The sequence below is a fragment of the Ictalurus furcatus genome, chromosome 1, assembly GCF_023375685.1.
Source record: "Ictalurus furcatus strain D&B chromosome 1, Billie_1.0, whole genome shotgun sequence".
Classification (NCBI taxonomy): Eukaryota; Metazoa; Chordata; class Actinopteri; order Siluriformes; family Ictaluridae; genus Ictalurus; species Ictalurus furcatus.
Window position 1 is genome coordinate 12,455,447 of NC_071255.1, and position 20,920 is coordinate 12,476,366.

Consider the following 20,920-nt stretch of genomic DNA (forward strand, 5'->3'; position numbering starts at 1 on the left):
TATGTGTGTGTGTGTGTGTGTGCACGCGTTTAGGAGTGAACCTTAGCACTTGTAGCCTTCACTGTTTTATTAGTCATTGTCCGATAGTGTTTGATAAATAAAATATCCCCCTCTCTCTTTTTGCCAGTATCAGCCAGAGGAGTATGTCCTCCAGGAGAGTTTTTAAATTAAAAAAAAATATATTTTTTATACCACACCGTGGTATCGATTTTGGTATTGAGTATCGTGTACTTTTGGTGGTATCGGTACCGACTACTAGATTTTTGGTATCGCGACATCCCTAGGTCATAGTCAATGAGATCACATTTTTTCTCCATTCTGATGTTTGACGTAAACATTAACTGAAGCAAATGACATGTATCTGCATGATTTTATGCACTGTGCTGCTTCCACATGATTAGCTGATAATTGCATGAATGAGCAACAGGATTACTATTAAAGTGACTTAAATAGTACATACGTAAGTAAATTTAAATAAATGTTTAAATATTTATAAGTGATTGTATGTTGCGTGTTAAACAGTGATGTTCCCCTGAGCTAGCCGTTCTGTACATCACGAAAAGTTGAACTGGTAGAACTGAAAGGAAATTCAAACCACAATCAACCTTGCAGAAATAATGAAAGTTCAAACGGTTCATTTGGTAGTCCGTTGGCAAATATGCAAGGATGTCTCATTTATCCAACACATTGTTTCAAACAAAACTTGACGAATAATAAAAAATATTTTTCTTTTTATGTCAGGACACCATTTTTAATTCAGTGACTATATCTTGTTTCACTGATTCAGAGTATTGTTTTCCTGTTGAACATATGAATAGCCAGTCAAATTGCCAGCTACATGCTTCTGATGCTTGTGGCCAGAATAAAAAAAAGTGTATAGAAGGTATCAGGTGTACTTCAGGCTTGTATGTAGAGTATCTGAGTTTGAGAAATCCAGAACACTAACATATACAGACATTTCACATATACAGACTCATCCTTTGGTGATGAACAAATATCTAGGTGAAATTACAGCATATAGTATTATTTCTATGGTTACGAAGCCTAGGTAGACCTAACAGTTTTATGATCGTATTCTGCATTACTTCATTATGTTCCATGTGATGAGAAGACCTCTCTGTATTTCAGGACAATAGGGCATATAGGAACTTAAATAAATTGTGTTCATTTGTCCTGTGTCATTTCCAGTATTGGTGAATGACCAACATAATATCAATTCTAATCATGTAATGTGGCCTGTGACACTTACCAATGTCATTCTACATCATTGTCATTCAGGACCCATTCGTGGCATTTATGATACAATTATCTAAAAGTTTCCAAGCTGCATCCTATTAAAGCCAGATCCCTAACAAAGATTAAGGCAATACCTGGATAAAAACGTTTTTGTTAAAAGGCAAAACTCAACTGAAATCTGAAGCACTCCCTTCATATGCAAGATACTCCCAGCAGTAAAGATTATAAAGTCCACATCATGATTTTGTACATCAATAATTAATAATGCATGCATTCATATTGCTGTATGAGGCTAGAAGCCACCCACATCCAGCCAGAACAGTAATATCACACCCTGATTTCTGATTCACTTTCTATGGCTAGTTTGAAGCTAATTGGTTCTTACTTTGATCATATTCAGTATTCAGTGAGATGTGCATAGCCTCTATGGATCACACAGTGATTTTTGAAGTGGTGTGTGTGTGTCACAGTCCAGTGCAGAAATATGGCGCGCACACACACACAGATACACTTGCACAAACACATTATGCATGCATGAGCTTACACAGACGCACAGGCACTCATGCATGCACACACACACACACACACACACACACACTCATAATCTCATGCATACTGTACAAGCTCAAGCTGATGTGCATTATGCAAATGTAAAACACCTGAAAGCGCACACACACACACAATCAAACACACTCAGGCCGTCTGGATCTTGATTCGCGCGGTGCTCGTTATGGCTGGCAGCACGACTGGATCTCCAGCAGTGCACAACTGCCAGGGTGCAGCGGCACTGGCGTCTTTCTCCACTGTGCGGGTGTAAACACCTGTCATAAAGCATCGCGCCCACACCCTGATGACCGCCGCTATCTCAACTACTTCATCTGACAAACGACCATGCCATCAATTATGTGCTCAGACAGCAATAACAAAAACCAACATTGTTCTAGCCCACTGTACATGACAGTTAATGCACTATTTATACACTGTACCACTGTTTAATCTATTAAAGGAATACGGGACTGGCCTAATGCAGAACTGCAGTGAACTTCAATTACAGCACAGCATACAAAGCAGCAGGGCAAGAGCTATATTAAATGTAATCTTACCAGCAAAGCCAAAGATATGCACCCCCCCCCCCTTTTCCCTTCTTTTCACAATATAAAATTGCCTAGCCACTGATGTCTGTCATCATACTATCTGAGAGACCACTTGTGATGTGTGGTTTCAGTTTCAGAGCCTGAGAATTCACTATGTAATACACTTCAAAAGCATTCATTCATACATTATTTAATAATAATCACTGTCCAGCTTAGTCCATATGTGCTTCTGAGTGTATTTTAAAGCTTTGCAGTCAGTATACTGTATTCACATCAGACATTTAAATATTAAAGCAAATAAGTCTCAGCAAGTCAGCCAGTATACTATATACACAGCTCGCAGTTGTAATCTTATCACCTCCAGTGAATTACATAATTGCAGTGGTGTAGCAGGGCTCAATATACGGTCTTCCTCCTTTGTCTGTAGCGCTCTTACCCAGGCACTCGCTCCACTCACTAGCACAGTGAAATGGTACTGGAAAGTAACTAATAAATGCCTCTTGTGTTAGTACTGCTCTGTTCCTCTGAAAGATTACTGAATCACTCAACAGCCATTGGTTAAAGTAATGAAATTCATACATTTGACATCAGTACATTTCAGTGTAATTACAGAGCTGTAACCTATTATCGTGACACTTAAAAGATTCTTCTAAGGGATTTAGATGCAACGCACTGAATAGTATGAAATTAACAGATGTGACAGAAATTGATATGAGGAAGTAAATTACATCAGAAATCCTTTCATTTCGGTTTGACCTTAATTCCACCATAGTTATTAGGCTGATATTTGTTTGTTTCTTTGAAAACTAGGTTTCCACGCTGTTGTCAATTAATCTGCAATTTAAAAGCATATGTGAGGTGACTTGAAACAAAAGTACACCGAGGGGTTATGTGACTTCTCTTCAACATAAATTATAAGCCTCTTCAACAAAAATTCCATCCCATTAAATGGTTCTAAATCAAAGTCAAATTAATCATGTGCTGTCCAGTGGGATCACTGAAAGTGACAAAGATTGAATGGATTTTTATCAGAGACTCTGGTTTTGATCAATTTTCTTGAAAATGCACAAAAATTGTCTTTCACAGCGATGTTTGTTGGTAAATAAGACCTTTTAGTTGTACTCATATTCGATGCACATGAATCCAAGAGGGCTTTGGCTGGATACGCATAGTGATGACATCACATGAAGAATCTTGGCTCAAATTTGCGGTAATTTAGAAAAAATAGCAAGCTACTCTGAATATTTGCTTGATTTTGCATTCATTTCTGCGATCGCAAAATCCTGAAGGGACTGTTTATTCATGAGATCACACAGTAGGGTAAAGACTTTTCTTTTTTTTGCTAGAAACTAGCAATGGTTAACTATTATAAGAATCATAGCTGCTTTGTTTTATGGCCTGATAAAAATTTCATCAAATCATTTTCTTCAGTTTATATTCACTAGCAGAGTTGAGGACTCCTCATGCGCAACCCATTCACAAACAGTCTTTTTGCTGTTTTTTTTCCTCTTTTGTCTCTATATATATATTGCTCTGAAAGCTACTTGAGTGAAGAAACAGCACATCCCTGTAAAGCCCAGTATCTGAGCATGCTGTGCCTCTCTCCTTGTCTCACAGAGTCCATCTAATCCAACTGGTTGCTTTGACCCATTCACAAAAACATATTTATAAAAAAAAATCCTCATTCAGAAAAGCACCAAACCTTCATAAAAAAAAAAATCCCTCAATTCCCTCAAAAAGTTTCCTTCATTTCACTCACATTAAAAAAAGGAAAAAATTATTTGCAAACCTCCATTAAAAACAACTTTTCTACTCTCTCCTAATTCTCCTAACCCTCCATTCACTCTATTTAATTTAACCAAGCACTTTTCTACTCTATTCTGTACTGAACATTAGTCTGTTTCTTCTAAAGGTATAGGGTCCTTTCATTTGACCTGCAATTACAGCACAACTCCTAAATTTCACTGTAGCATATTTCACTAATGGCAGCTGCATATCCACCTCTGCTTAGCCTCATTCACAAACATCCATGGCTGTGTCCCATTTTCTGCTCCATTCTTACAAAGCTGGCTGCTTTTCAGAAGCATTGCGATGATGAGTAGCTTCCCGAACACCTCTATTAGCAGGTAGTTGGCTCTGTAGAAGCTTCGGCAGGGTGGATCAGCACTATGCAGCTATTTGGCAGTAGGTGCTGTGTGCTAGACTATGTGCTGGGCTTGTGGGCAAAAACTAACACAGCTGGTCTAGCTGCCAGGTTCACAAGTCTGTACTACATGCTATAGGAGTGGGTGGTTTGTAGCTTAAACACATTTTAACCCACTGAACTCCCAGAATTGATCGGCATGTCCAGACTTACATCTCTCTACACACCTTTCCTATTAGTTTCACGCTATAATTTATAACAATTAGTGACTAATATGCTTTTGTGAATAACTGAATATTATAAAACAGCACAGTTTAATTCCTGACTCTGAAGATGTTGATTCATTTTCTATAACATCACACCTCGGACAGTACTTCCGACTGCAAAGCAAACAACAGGTTTATATCATTCTCGCTCGTTCTAGAACGTTATTCTACTTGTATGGTGGACACTCCAAATGAAGTGACTGAAAATGTTTCATAATTTTTGACATGGTGAGGTTTTTTGTGAAGAAATATTTATTTAGCATTTTTGGTCGCTGTTTCCGGCTGTATTGTAGCTGTACCTTAAAGTTCTCAGACACAAGAATGTCTTCAACAAGGAGGGCTTTGTGGTTTCTTGGTAACATAACAAGCTGCATTTTATTTTGTCTTATTAACTTCAAGAGAGAGGAAAAAAGAGGTTGATGCAGAAACAAATGTTTATAACTGTAATAACATAGGTGATAAGAAATAACTTGTCTTGCGGAAATTCTAAAACATTTGGCATAGCTATAAATAGATAAGAAGTATGGTACAATGTTCTTTTATGTTAGCATTGGCAAGCTGCTGTAGCAGGGAAAAAAAAACACATACGTGCTGTTGTAATCCTAAACAATTCTATGAGTACCCCTTAATTTCTCTTGATCCAATTTAAAATCACATTTTCAAAAAAAAAATATATATATATGAGTAAGAAAAGTGCTTAAAAGTGGATTCTATCCAAGGGGAAATTTAAACAACATGCTCCAGGCCATCTTGTAGCTAGAAAACATGTTAGAAATGAATTTGCAGCCATTTGACTCAGTGGTATTCTAACCTTGAGGGAATAGAGAGTGCAGAAAATGTGAAAACATGCTAGCTCCAATATCCTCACAATTCCACAATATTGTTTATCTCAAACCCTGATTAAATCTTATCAATTTTAAAAAAAAGTATTCCTTTGTTTGGAAGCCCTTTGTTGTAGGTTATTTACAGAACATCTAGGCTCATAACACCAAAATACTTCCTACAGCAGCAAGCTTATTACTATCTAAGAGATGGTTAGAAATGTTCACAAAATATTGTCATATGTCCTATAGCCAAGATCCTTATTAAACCATTCCACTATCAAAATTATTTTAATGCATTCATTATGTATAGAATAAAACATTTTTTTAATTATTTTGCTTATACCACAGCAATTTGCCAACAATGTACAATTTTTTCATTTATTTTTAACTTTTTAAATGTCACAGATCATCAATGAGACAAGTTAGTTCCTGTTATCACTTCCATTATATAAACAATTGTTTCCTCACCAGCCTCTCTCTTTTTTCTTTCTATTCAAGTTAATAAAGCAAAAAAATACAGCTTGTTATGTTACCGAGAAACCAGACAGTGCAAAGTCCTCTGTCCTGAAAACTCTCGCACAGTGGAAAATGTAATGATGGTTACAAAGTGCAGACTCCTTCCATAAATGATAAATATACACAACGCTTCACCAATGATTAAGACCTTTTTCCTTTGTTAAATAACAACTAATTTACTTTTATCCTTAGATTACACAGATTGTCCAGCATTTGAAATCATTTGAATTAGAGTTGGCACTACTCTCAGAAACTTAATAAACACAATCTAACCAATCAGATTCGAGAATTTGACAGTGCTGTGGTGTAATATGTATTAGAAAACATAAATGTTTGTTAATTACCATTTTCCACAGCATGCTTAAATTCTCGAATTTGACTGCACAGAAGAACTGCATGGCTCAGAGAGGTTCATATTAATGCACTCGTTCTAACATGTTTGTATAGTAATAGCTCATACATAAGGACTTGTGTTGCGGACACGCCACATAATCTGACTAATAGTAAACAAGCAATAACAAAAAATAGTAAATAACTAAAACGTATAGTCATTAATGCAGTGCCTTTTTTTTGTTAGGAGACATTTATTCAACATTTATAGATGGAGCCTCAGTTTTGCAACAATCGCAATGCTTTGTAAAGTTTCCCAGCCCAAGAACGTGAGAAAACCATGAGATAGATGGGGGATCTTAAATAAGACCATATTTAAAATGTTGATAATGCACTGACAATGGTCTAGTCAACCAAAAATGTTTTGCCTTTTTTTGTCATATCATGTAGAGGTCGACCGATTAACCAATTGCTGCAGCAATAACCGACTGCTGGAACTATCAGTTATGGTCAAAAATCCACACAGATAGTTTTGATTCATTTCGGATGTCGTTTATTTTTGTTATTTGGAGTGCTTGGTTCAGTTTGGATGTATATCTTTTATTTTATTTAATATTTATTCATAGTTAATATATTAATATTTATATATTTATTTCATTTTAAAAAGTACAGTACATTTTCATGGTACAGTCAGTACTGTTTATTTTTACAATAAAGTTCAGCGATATTTTACTTATTCATTCAGTACCAATTTTAAAAACTATCGGTTGATTAATCGGTTAACAGCAGGTACTGCCCAACTTATTTATCGTTATCGGTAAAAATCCATTACCGGTCGACCTCTAATATCATGTCCTATTAAATGAAGCATTTCTATTCTACTTGGCCATTTTGAATTTATTACTGAATTCAAGATGTTGATAATGATAATCACATCAAAATATATATTTTCATTAAATACCATTTAAAGTATTTATCTAATTTTGAACAATTTTGCACAACATAGATTTAGAAGAATGTTAGTTAGAATGTTGTATATCCTATCCACAGTTTCTCCTAACATTCTTCTAAGGCTATGTTATGCAAAATTTTTCTAAATCAAATAAAGTGAACATAAACACACACACATTTTCACATTGTGTAAAAATTATCATACAGACCCTCTCTGTACTTTGTATTCTGCACACCCACACACACTTCACAAAGAACCAGGACATGGGGGAAATCCCTCACATAAACCAGATCTATTTGCACACTTTGAACACTATCAGTGTTGACCACTGACATAATGCGTCTACTCACAATTCAGACATGCATCCATACACACTCATGCTTTCACACAACATCTGCCATATCCTTACACACACCGGGTGCCAAGAAAGAGACCGGATTCACACTGTGCACATCAACACACACTTCATAGCCACTAACACACACACACACACATAAACACACAGCTGTCAGCTTTCCCTGCACCTTCCATGGCATGCACACACAAATACCAATACACCTGCACAGATGGAGGCTCCCATCGGCATGTAATGTATGATTTAGATGTGGATGTATACAAACAGATGCATATGTATACACACAGACAAACACACACATACATATTTATACATTATACATTTTAAACTCTACCCAGCAGATAAATTTGCACATATGTTAAGTGACAGACATAATGATATGTCATAGATACAGACACATGTTTGAGGAGTCGCACACATGCCCATACACACACTCACACTTGGTTTGTGATATATATCCTAGTTTGTGTTAGGGTGGTGCTCCAAAGACATACAACACTTTGTTGGACACGGTCATTATTAAAGGTCAATGGCCATACGCTGGTGTCATTATCATAACAAGGAAACGGTTACAGGAACCTTTGATCCAACACGCGCGTTTCTGACAACCACGATTAACATTCTGACACACAGGAGACTGAATACTCTGCACTGCAACCTCACTATGTTATTCATTCTTCCAAGCAATCTGGCTCACAGGCTTTTTTACGTGTACACTCGATCTGCATATTTGCAAAGAAGTGACATTGTTAAAGGCATGCCATAACTGCCAGATCAAAGAGAATGTTGTAAGAAAGCGACAAGTCCTGCATATGCACATAAAGGAGAGTAGCTATTAATATCAATGGGCAAAAACAGAACAGAATATAGGAGATACATGAAACATATTAGATGTTCAGTTTTCGAGTAAGACATTTTCTCACTCAGGTCCATTTATGAGTTAGATCATGTAATTAGCTACAAAAGCAAAACATCCATTATTTATTATTATTGTGATTGTTAGTAGTAGTAGTAGTAGTAGTAGTAGTATTAAGTTACAGTTAAGAATTTCAGAACAACGATTTGATAGTCTTGTCACTAACTCATCTAAACCTGGAGCCTATCCCAGGGAACTTGGGGCCTAAGGTGGGGGGCACCTTGTATAGGTTGTCAACCCATCACAAGGCACAACTGCACACACACACTTACACACCCATTCACACACTACGGACTATTTGGAAATGTCAATCAGCCTACAATGCATGTCTTTGGACTGGGAGAGAAAACTGGAGTACCTGGTGGAAACCCCCAAAGCAAGGGGAGAACATGCAAACTCCACGGACCCAGGGCAGAGGCTGGATTCAAACCCCCAACCCCTGAGGTAAGAAAAAAATGCAAAGTGCATGAATAATTAGTCAGTAGCACCCAGCCCAGGACTTTGTTTAAATGCTTAAACTATGTTGGTTCTGTTTGTACTGTTTGCAAATAATGGAACACAGTATTTGCAGGAAGCAAGTAGCGAGAAATATATAGTTAGAACGTGATCATTGGAAATCAATAGCAATATGACAATTTTGATTTAAAAAATGTAACAAAATTGCAAATCCCTGCTTGTAGCCTCAATCCCACAATTCAGCTTCTATCTGAGTACAAGACAGTGTTTCTATCATGACAGTGTTTCTATCATGCTCTTCAGAAAACCAGACAACCTTGTAACCTGATCAATGCATGGATGCCTATGCTTTATCCACATATTCAACAATAAATCTTCAATCTTCAAAATTCAATCTTCCATCGTCCAGTTAAAGTGAGCCTGTGCTCACTGTAGCTTCGGTGGATTCTAAACTGATGTCATCATCTGTTGTAGACCTTTGAGATTCTGGTCCATGTTGATATGATTACATCACGCAATTCCTGCAGATTTTTCAGTTGCACTTTCATGCTGTGACTCTCCCGTTCTACCACATCCCAAATATGTCTTACTGGATGCAGATCCGGTGACTGGGAAGACCACTGAAGAACACTGAATTCATTGTTATTTTCATGAAACGAGTTTGAGGTTACTTTTGCTTTGTGACACGGTACATTATCATGCTGGAAATAGCCATTAGAAGATGTAAGAATTGTGACCATGAAGGGATGCACATGATCAGCAACAACACTCAAATAAGTTGTGGCATGTGATCAAGTGATGATTGATTGGTATTAACGAGCCCAAAGTGTGCCAAGAAAAAATTCCCCACACCATTACACCACCTCCACCAGCCTGGACTGTTGACACAAGGCAGGGTGGGTCCATGGATTCATGCTGGTATTACCAAATTCTGACCCTTTAATCAGAAATCATGTGCCTCACCAGAAATGGAGATTCATCAGACCAGGATACATTTTTCCAGTCGTCAACTGTCCAGATTTGGTGAGATGCTTTTCTGCTCACAACAATTGCACAAAGTGGTTATCTGAGTTACTGTAGCCTTTCTGTCAGCTCAAACCAGTCTGGTCATTCTCCCATAAACTGCCTCACCAACAAGGCATTTCGGTCTGCAGAACTGCTGCTCACTGGATCACTGGGTTTTTTCTTTATTGCACCATTCTGAATACTGTAGAGACTGTTGTGCATGAAAATCCCAGGAGATCAGCAGTTATAGAAATATTCAAACCATCCCATTTGGCACTGACAATCATACCACAGTCAAAATCACATTTTTTCCCCATTCTGATGGTTGATATGAACATTACCCAACATTGCCATATCCGTGTGATTTTATGCATTGCACTGCTGCCACATTATTGGCTGATTAGATAATTGCATGAATGTGTAGATGTACTGGTGTTCCTAATAAAGTGCACTGTACGTGCAGATCAGGACAGATCGCACATTCATCTGAGTGTGTTACACAGCCCTGTGACACAGCATGAGCAGCTGTTTGAAAAGACATGACTCTGTGTGTCTCAAAGGAAGCACATGTTTGCCCCACACTCCATGGTTGGTAGCTGTCATATGATAGAGGAAAGTTTAGTGGGGGGATGTGCAAACTAAATTGGGGAAAAAATGAATGAATTTTTTTTAAACAATAGAAAGGATGAAAGGAATGGAAATAAAACAAATAAGCCAGCACAGTCAGTATGGTCTCTGAATTGTGGGTGTGACCATTCCTCAACTTCAGGTACATCAATCGCTTTCATAATTGGTCTCAAATAGGGATATGCACACAAATATTTTCAATCCTCCTTGTGCACACAGTATTTCCATTTGCATTTGCCTGCAATATTTTCTAACAAATTTAATTGGTTTTATTTTCCATAATATAAACAAACTAGTAGCCTAGTTTAAACCACCACAACCCTGACCAAGTACTTACTAATGAATGAATGAAAGCAGTGTACATGACCTGCTAATTTGTTAAATAGAATTTGTAAAGTCTGTATTAATTGTTCATGTATTTTATTTCTTGCATTGAATTGTTTTGGAAGACTTTGACATAGTTTTAATGCATAATAGTATGATTATATAAAGTGCTTCCCATTTCCGTTGTGTGTGTGTGCACGCTTTGTGACGAACATGGACTGCAATCATGTGATGGTTTTCCTTTTTCACCATATATTGTGCATCTCACTGAAAGGGTTATAAGGTAAATGAGTTAATGTTTTTCACCTAGTAACTGTGTGGTGTGAATTGCTTTATTGTCATATTGATAATTGCATTGGTTTTATTGTTTGATAACGGTCTCTAATGGTGATAACGGTGTGTGTTTCTCTGTAGCTCTTACAGTGTTTCATTAAAGTGTCAATCTATTAAACGTTTTTGAAAACATCAGTTAAGGAGTATTGACCATCAATTCAGTGGGGTAGCTACAAACAGTATGTCCATAGTAATGAATGTTGCTCTTTTTGTTTTGTTGTATCCTGCAGGATCCCAGTACACCTCTAGTCTCAACCATATCCCCTGTTAACCTTTCTGACAAAAAATTGTGTGCCTCCTATTCATATCTGTATTTGTTTTTGTTTAGAATACATTATATGTTCATTCCGAAAGTGGTTACATCTCTAATATATTGCTTGCAGGCTAAATAGTATTTTTTTAATAAAGTACCCTGTTGTTGAAAAATGCATGCAACCGAAACATTTTCATTTTTATTTTAGCCCATTGTCTTTTTTTTTTTTTCAATCTTCTGATACACCGGATAAAGCAGGGCCTGTCATTTTCACGTCTTGCCATTAAAACTGTCAGTAGAATCAAATCCATAAATACAAAATTAAAAATGTCCCTTTAGGCAGCTCTGAAATGTTCATCAAATGCATACATAAAAACACAAATCTGCACTCATGACATCTAATCTAATTAGACAGAGGTGTACTCATACAATTTAAATCATACTGCGGTTACTCGCGTGTGTAAAGGGCCTGTAGTTGTAGGTTTCAATGGAATGTAAGGAAATGGTGGGCTCATTTTTAATGAAACTGCCTCTGATTCAATCGCATACAGTAAGGTGTGTTTAGAAGTGATGGGACTCTAAAAGGGTTTTCCCTGGTAACTGTACATGACCGCAGTTGTAAGTGGACAGAAATATCCGTGGTTACGGTAACCGTGGAGATGGGTGAGAGACAGCTTCCTGTAGAAACTCATGGCTGAGAAGAGCAGGATGCCGTCAAGTGTCGCTCTCTCCCAAAGCAAACATTTGCAGCTCATTTTTAAATTAACACTTTATGTTTCCATTTTCAGAATCCATTCATCATCAAGAGACACCATACATTTCCTTTTTTTCTCAGTGCCTTTCTTTCTAAGAATTCTACACACTGCCAAAAACAGTGTCACTGTGCAAATGTTCTTAAGGTTATGTGCGTGCATGCGTGTATGTGTGTGTGTGTGTGAATGTTGATGTGCTCTTCCATGTTCATTGCTGCATCTGACCTGAGCTGTGTCCCTGAGCTAATGCGAATTAGCACCGTGTTTATCACTGTGGGCCTGACCAAACCCACACAGGAGCCGGCAGAGAAGGGAGCACTGTAATCTCCTTCAAACACTGGTCTCTGATCTCGTTAAAGACTAATTGATGTACAGTGTTAACGAGCTTTACCTTAATTAGTCACATTTAAGTGAACAGGGGATGTAGAAGGAGGGAAACAAGGAGGCCAACGCAGACTGGGGTGGGCTGGAAATATTAGCAAGGTTATTCCATCAAAGTGTTCACAGACATGAGCAGACAAACAAACAGACTGATAGATAGATAGATAAAACAGCTGGATTGATCGATGAATGGATACTAGGAATTGAAAGAGACAGGCGGTGAGGTGCTGTAAGAACAGCTGAAGAGAGAATAAAGGAGATAGATGTAAGGGAGGATGACTATAAGCATTACTGAGAAAAAAGATAGACAGCAGAAGCAATGTTTTAAAAAAAAAAAATAGAGGAGAAAAGAAGGCAGGAAGGCAAAGACAAACGGAAACAGTGACTCCAGTTTCTCTCATCTCACAGTTTGAGCCCTCCAACCATGTTTGGCCTCAGTCACTCAATTCCAGCTGTCCCTTCTCCACCCCTCACTTCCCATTTTCCCTCATATTCCTCTCGCTTACTCCTCTTTCCATTCTTTCTGTTTCTCTACTGTTGATTTTTTTCGCACTGTTCTCCCTCCTGCCATTTACTCCATCTCACTCTTCTCCCTTTCCCCAGCTATAACCTTCCATCCAAACCTCACTACGCTACTGCCACATCTCCCTCATTATATTCAATTTTTACATCTTCCCATTCTACACTATCACTACATCACTCTCGTTGTCTCATTTTTTCTTCCCCATACAGTCTCCGTTTAAATTTATAAATATGGATTTATTCCAGTGTATTTATTATTTATTGGTTGAGATGTAACAGAAGTGATTTGTTCCGTCACAGAATAGCATTTAGATTTCCTTGACAAATGAGATTTCAGATAATTGAATCAAAGCAAATCAATATAAGGCCATATAGGCTAATTATACTGCCATGCTCTGAGACATTATAAGCAGCATACAAATTTTATAAGCTGTGTACAGACAAGAAATTCACTGACAGCTGACCAGGCCTCATCCTGAATATCTGCCTACCTGTAGAGTTCAGCTCCAACATACAGTAGATTGTGGTAAGATTAAACTCTGCAGTAATACTGATCTCCTAAAGGAGGCCACTGCAAGGGATCCATGGTACAAGTGGTTGAATACAGTACAGACCTGTTGTGTGTTAAGCCTGCAATGGGTGAGTGAGCGGGTGAGCATTCCTTTTCTTTGGAGTAAAATGTCTTTTTTTTTTTTAATCTATATTTTCTTTTTGTAAGACCCAAGCTGGGTGTGGAGAGATGCAAAGTTAGTTGGGATGACGGGATGATGAAGGCCGCACTCCAATGATTATAGTTAATCCACTTGCTGAGATCCACTCAGATCACGTGCCAAGAAAAAAACGCTTAGGCCTATCAACTAATCAGCATCGACATATAGCCTAATGACCCTGACTCAATGTTCTGCTATTCAAATCCAAAATCATGCAGCGCATGGGCAGAATAATCACGTTTTTATGCACTTGAACAGCCTGAATTTCTATTATTTATGGTTAAGTGTAAGTATATAAAATTCTTCTTGATGGTGTTAGAGAGCCTGCCGTGCGCAGAGCACAGTAAGAGCTTTATCGACAGCTGCGCTCCGTGAAATTGATAAAGCCGCAGTTTACGCGACTGGAGAGAAGCGGGCTGACGGCGCACTACGGCCAAAGACTGCTGCTGTTGATGCTGCTGCTGCTGTTGTTGCTCTTGCTGCTTCTGTTCAAGCGGAATTTTAAACACACTTCAATATTCCATGGCCACTGACACACAGATGCTGTTTTCTATAATGAATTCATTAACCGAGCTGACAGAATGATCGTGTCCTGCAAACATGCTGCAATCATGCGCGCGCGTGTGCATGTGCCAGTGTGCATGCGTGTGTGCGTGTGTGTGTTGAGAGAGATATATAGTATGTGCAAGAAAAGTCATAGTTCTTATGGCCAATGAGCGAGCGCACGGCAATGACAGAAGGGTCAAAGCCCCACGCGCGCCGGCTGGTTTCCACCGCTCCATCCCGCACCAGTCAATCTCTCTCATCTCTATCAGACATACGTGTTCCCGCACCCGCACGCGCATCCTTATCAAATACCGCAACAGTGTTCCTTCTCCGTGCGCCCGTTTCCAGCCCGCGCAGAAAGGGGGGGCGGGAGGGGATCACCCAGCCCGCATCGCGATGTTATGTTTATTAGAGATGTAAGGCTACTTACTGCGGTTTTCACGCGCCTGTCCCCCCTCTCTCTCTCTCCTCTCGGCCCTCCGTTCTCTTCACATCATCTTCCTCGGGCTATATCCCTTTTTGGCGTGTTCTCCCCCGGCAAATGCACCTACACAGAGATTCTACATGGATTCAATTTTCGCGAGCTCACTTACTCTCTCCCTCTCTTTCGCTCCCCCTATCCTCTCCTCTCTCCCCTTCTTCTCTCTCTCTCTTTCTCTTTCCCAGCTCTTTTGTTAAAATTCAGTATATGCACCCGGTCACCTAGCAACCGTCAACCTCTCTCTCTCTCTCTCTCTCTCTCACACACACACACACACACACACACACGCGCGCGCGACACGTGTTGAATGCTAAACTTAGCGGCGTGCAATAATAATACTAACCGGTTGGCTCGCGTTCTCTCCCCCTTTCTTGCTCTCCTTCCCTCTCTCGTTGCTTCACCTCCACCGTTCGCCTTTGCGTATCATAACGCAATTTACTAGAAACGCTCAGCCTTTCCCCATCACCCACCCCCTCTTCCTCAAGGCCCCCCCCCACGTCCCCTCCACGCATCGAGTTTCCAGCAGGGTTGCCAGATTGGATTGACCAACCTTGTGAATCAAAACATTTAAATGTTTCAGAAGCACATATACACTCGCCGTCCACTTTAACAGGAAAACCTGTACACCTGCTTAATTAATCAGTTATCCGATCAGTCAATCATGTGACAGCAACACAGTTCATAAAATCATGCAAATACAGGTCAAGAGCTTCAGGTAATGTTCACATCAAACATCAGAATGGACGAAACGTGCAATCTCTGTGACTTTAATCGTGGCATGGTTGTTGATGCCAGATGGGCTGGTTTGAGTATTTCAGAAACTGCTGATCTCCTGAGATTTTCACACACAACGGTCTCTAGAGTTTATACAGAATGGTGCAAAAAAATACATAAATAAAATAAAATAAAATAAATAAATAAAAACCCTACAAGAAAACACTGAGTGAGTGACAGTTCTGTGGGTGGAAATGTCTTGTTGATAAGAGCGGTCAGAGGAAAACAATCAGATTGGTCTGCGCTGCCAGGAAGAATATAGTAACTCATTATAATCACTCTTTCAACCGTGGTGAGCAGAAAAGCATCTCAGCATGCACAAAACATCGAACCTGCGGTGGATGGGCTACAACAACAACAGCAGACCACATAAGGTTCCACTCCTGTCAGCCACTAACAGGAATCTGAGGCTATCATGGGCGCAGACTCACACAACAGCTGGACAGTTGAAGGCTAGAAAAAAAAATCATCTGGTCTTTTTCCAGTCTTCAGCTGTCCAGTTTGGGTGAGTCTGTGCCCAGGATCGCATCAGATTCTTGTTCTTGGCTGACAGAAGTGGAACCTGATGTGGTCTGCTGCTGTTGTAGCTAATATACCTAAAGGCTTGGTGCATTTTGCATGCTGAGATGCTTTTCTGCTCACCACGGTTATGAAAAAGAGTGACTATATGAGTTACTATATCCTTCCTGGCAGCACAAACCAATCCGGTCATTCTCCTCTGCTCTCTCTCTCATAAACAAGGTGTTTCAGCCTGCAGACTCTCTGCTCACAGGATGTTTTTTGTTTTTCGCACCATTCTGTGTAAACTCTAGAGACTGTTGTGTGTGAAAATACCAGGAGATCAGCAGTTTCTGAAATATTCAAACCAGCCCTTCTGGTACCAAGAACCATGCCATTGTGAAAGTCCCAGATATCATACTTTCCCCCATTCTGATGTTTGATATGAACATTAACTGAAGCTCTTGACCTGTATCCGCATGATTTTATGCACTGTGCTGCTGCCACATGATTGGCTGATTGGATAACATGCATAAATGAGCAGGTGTAAAGGTAATCCTAATAAAGTGGACACTGAGTGTAAATGTCTGTAATTACACCATTTTGTTTCAAAAATTGTTACAGTCTATACAAACCATATCGCCTCTTTAGACTATAATGATGTTACAACATTTTCCTGTGTGTAGTGTTTTCATTTGAGATAATTAATAAATTCAAACTAGTGCATGGGGAACCCTACACTTTCCGAAATAGAAGTACCAAACTGTTCTTTCCCTTGTGGCTGGGGCGATACCATCAAGGGGACATGTTTTGTTCTTTAGTATGTATCTTCTACATGAGAAGGTGCATGTGGTGTGCCTTTAATTAGCTTTTAGAGTACAGTTTTAAAGGTGCATCAGTGGTCATGACGTTACGATTATGTATCTTGAAATATTCTTTAAAAGGCACACTATATACACATTTCCAGGGGAAATATACATACTAAATATACAAAATATGTACCCCTGATGGTACACCACAGTGACAAGGAAAAGTACAGTTTGGTCCCTTTATTTCTGCATTCCAGATTTTTGCTCTCACAACAGCTCAGAACACTCATGCACTTAACCAACCAAGAACAAATTCTGGGCTACCTGCCAGGTTGATGCACTTTCCACTCACCTCATCTCAGTTGAATATATATTTGTATTTGAGTTGACTTTTACATGTTCTCCCGGTATCTGTGTGGATTTCCTCTGGGTTCTCTGGTTTCCTCCTATCTCCCAAAAACATGGCAGTAAGGGGATTGGCTATTCTAAATTGAAACTAGGTGTGAATGAGTGTTCCAATGTGTGTGCAGTTTGTGTTCCAACCTCTCATCCAGTGTTCCCAGGATATGCTTTGTATCAACCAAGACCTTGACCAGGATAAAATGGTTACTGCAAATAAATTAATGAATTTTCCCCACCTTTTTCTCCTGTACAGCGCCCCTTCCTTCTACAGGCATGTAAGGACATGGGAGTGCGCAAAAGAGACAGAGAGAGAAAGAGAAGCCAGAACAGTACAAAGATAGGCTGGGCCTTGGACAAAGTCCCTGCAAGGCTAACAGATTACAGTAGCAGTGGAGGCTTGGAGGACTGAAGTGCCACAGGCCAGTTGAACAGGCTTGTGAACACAGCCCACCCATAGATCAGTCCAGTACTCCAGGTGGTGAATTGGAAGTGAACTCTGGGACAGACAGTACAGAGGATTCAGAAATTGAACTAAAAATACAGCCAGATAATATAGCAGTGAGCTGTCAGACTATGTGCCAGTAATGTGATGAAGCAGAGTTTTATGAAATACTTTGGGTGGCATGGCAAGCAACCAAAAGGAGCCAGGGAAAGGAAACAGTCATTATTTTTTGTATACATTAAAGCACAGTGAAATTCCTTTCTTCGCATATCGCAGCTTGTTAGGAAGAGCACAGGGTCAGCCATGATACAGCGCCTCTGGAGCAGAGTGGGTTAAGGGCCTTGCTCAAAGGCCAACAGTGGCAGCTTGGCAGTGCTGGGACTTGAACCCTCAACCTTCTGATCAGTAACCCCGAGCCTTAACCATTGAACCACCACTGGACCTAAAAAAACATAGTGTTTCCACTCAGATTTGAACCAAGACCCATTCGTGTGTGAGGTGAACGTGATAACCACTACACTACAGAACCCTTAGAATATGAGTATAAGTAACTCCAGACCAGAATTAATCATCAACATAATTTTGAATGCTATTATCTCTGCAGATAAGAAGTAGGACCATATGATGGGCCAGGGCTAGTTTGGGATCAGTAGAATGCACTTTATGGATAGAAAGTGGTAGTGAGCATTAGCAGTCCTACAACAAGAACAGAGTGCAGTGTTGGGACTTAGGGATTGGAACAGTGGAGGGAGTGGAGAACCAGGTACTGGTGCACAGATAAGAGAATTTTAGGACAACAGTATTAGGAACCAACTGGAAAAATTTTCATAAATGCACTATAGGTAAAATATTGGACTTATTAAGAAGTCCAATTTCATAGATGTGTAGATGATACTGTGCAGGAGGTGTTAGAGTGGGCACATTTCCGTTTCCATTTTTTCCCATCTCACTAGAAAATATACTATGGCTGGAAATGGCCAATCATCCATAGCAGTTACTATTCATTTTTTTTTTTATGATAAATGCCTTATGTAGTCATCAAACTGCAATTTACCTGTTCTTGTTATTAACAAAAAACGTTTTCCACCTCAAGTGAGCATTTTATTTCAGAAAAGTGGTGAAATGTTATTCATTATGTTCCATTTCCATCATTTTTTTGCCACAGAGATATTATTTGATTTGTTTCTAGCCCTGTTCAAAACTTTAAAACTAGCAAATGAACTATATGCCAAATTAATTCTAACCCATAAAGCTACAGAAATCATGAGCAATCAATCAAAGCATCCAAATAACAGGCTATCTACCAGCTCAATGCGATTAATAAAAGAGTCCTCATTGTTAAGGAAACCACCCAATATGGCAGCATTGCACTCTGGTCTCATATCATTTCTGTCTCTCCAAAAAAAAAAGGGGGGAAAGGAGGATTTTACAGGACCAGGATGTAGTCTTTCTGTGCATGAGGCATGTGTTGCGTGTCAAGGGGAAAATACAGAACTATAGCCTCCACAGCAAAAAACAAACAAACAAAAAATTTTTAGAAATGAATGAACACCAAGCATGGCTACACTGTTGAATTCCTGCAATGCTTATTTACAATTGGAAACATTGTGCTTGTCAGTAGAGCACAGATTTATTTTTTCATTTTATTTTTAATAGGCCTACATAAAATGTCCTCCTTTTTAATGTAATGTTCATATGATTTTCATTTTCTCCTGTTTTTATAGGCAAAATGTGGAAACTACACATCACTAATTAAGCAACAACAAATTTGGAGCCCCTGACACTGTATTCCAGATCACAGATTCCTATCAACATGGACAATCGATGTTTTTCAGAAGGTCTTCTGTTACTGAGGTATTTCACATGCTCTGTGATGCAGCCCAGCTGACGAAATTCCGCCAAGCATTATCTGTCGCATAATGGACTTTTACATTTTCCCTGTCTCTTTCACTGAACAAATCCATTAGACATCACTAGTGTGTGTGGGGGAGAGAGAGAGAAAGAGAGAGGAAGAAAGAGAGAATGGAACGATGAGCAATCAACAGCCACGGTAGCGTTTAATTGTTGTGTTCACCTTCCTTTCACCCAAAATTTGCTTTCCTACAGTCCCCAGTCTACCTCTGACAGGTGGGCAGCATGATATGAGAAGACACTTCTGATCCATTATCATTAGTGGATATAGTGATACCCATATAAACTTGGCTGATATTTAGTTACTCAGTTAGAGAATTCTTTGCTCAGTGGTTTGGTAAAACATTGTTCTTTTAAAGGTTCTTAACACTGGTTTTCATTCATGAATTCATCACACTACACCCCCCAATTTCCGCCATATATCCCCCACTCACTCGCATACCACTGAGACTGATGCCAGGTCCATGGACCTCAAGAATATCACAGTGCAGATTTTGATAGTGCATGGCTTTTATTGGGCAAAGCACATGTTAATACACATTTCAATGGTGCTGTGTGTTGCCAGTGTGTGTGTGTGTGTATTTGTGTGTGTGTGTGTGTGTGTGTGTGTGTGTGTGTGTGTGTCCTGCTGTTTGAGGAACTGCTCAAAGCACAACAGATGAGTCAATACTGATAGTGAAAGATCCGTTTTGCTTTGGGAGTGTATACAGATACACAGTAAGGCCTACATAATCCATAAAAGAGAGCAAGAAACAAAGAAAAAGTGAATTAATCTCATGAAATTAAATGTACCCTATTTAATACAGAATGGCTGAACTGAGACACAATTGGTGATTATTGCAACACAGCCACTTTCAAATTCATCCTAAGGTTACACTGCACGCAGTATGAAGCTCTATCTCCGCACCCCTACAGTGTATATGGAAACGAACCTGTCAATTATGAAATCATGTCATAAAAAAATGAATACACTTCATAGCCAAGTACTCACTGAAACTTCGTAAACACGGCTTCCTGAATTTTAAATGCTCTACTTATAAATCGTTCTATAAATATCCTAAA

The 20,920-nt window shown here is 39.1% G+C and overlaps 1 protein-coding gene across 1 annotated transcript in view; it reads right to left on the reverse strand.

Annotated features, from left to right (window-relative positions):
• LOC128615702 (glutamate receptor ionotropic, NMDA 2D) overlaps positions 1-16,232 on the reverse strand; it is a gene marked incomplete at its 3' end in the record, with an annotated part of 95,545 nt that extends 79,313 nt beyond the window's left edge. Inside the window, exon 1 of the mRNA XM_053638372.1 lies at positions 14,972-16,232. The remainder of the gene's footprint in view (positions 1-14,971) is intronic.
• Positions 16,233-20,920: the final 4,688 nt, after the last annotated feature.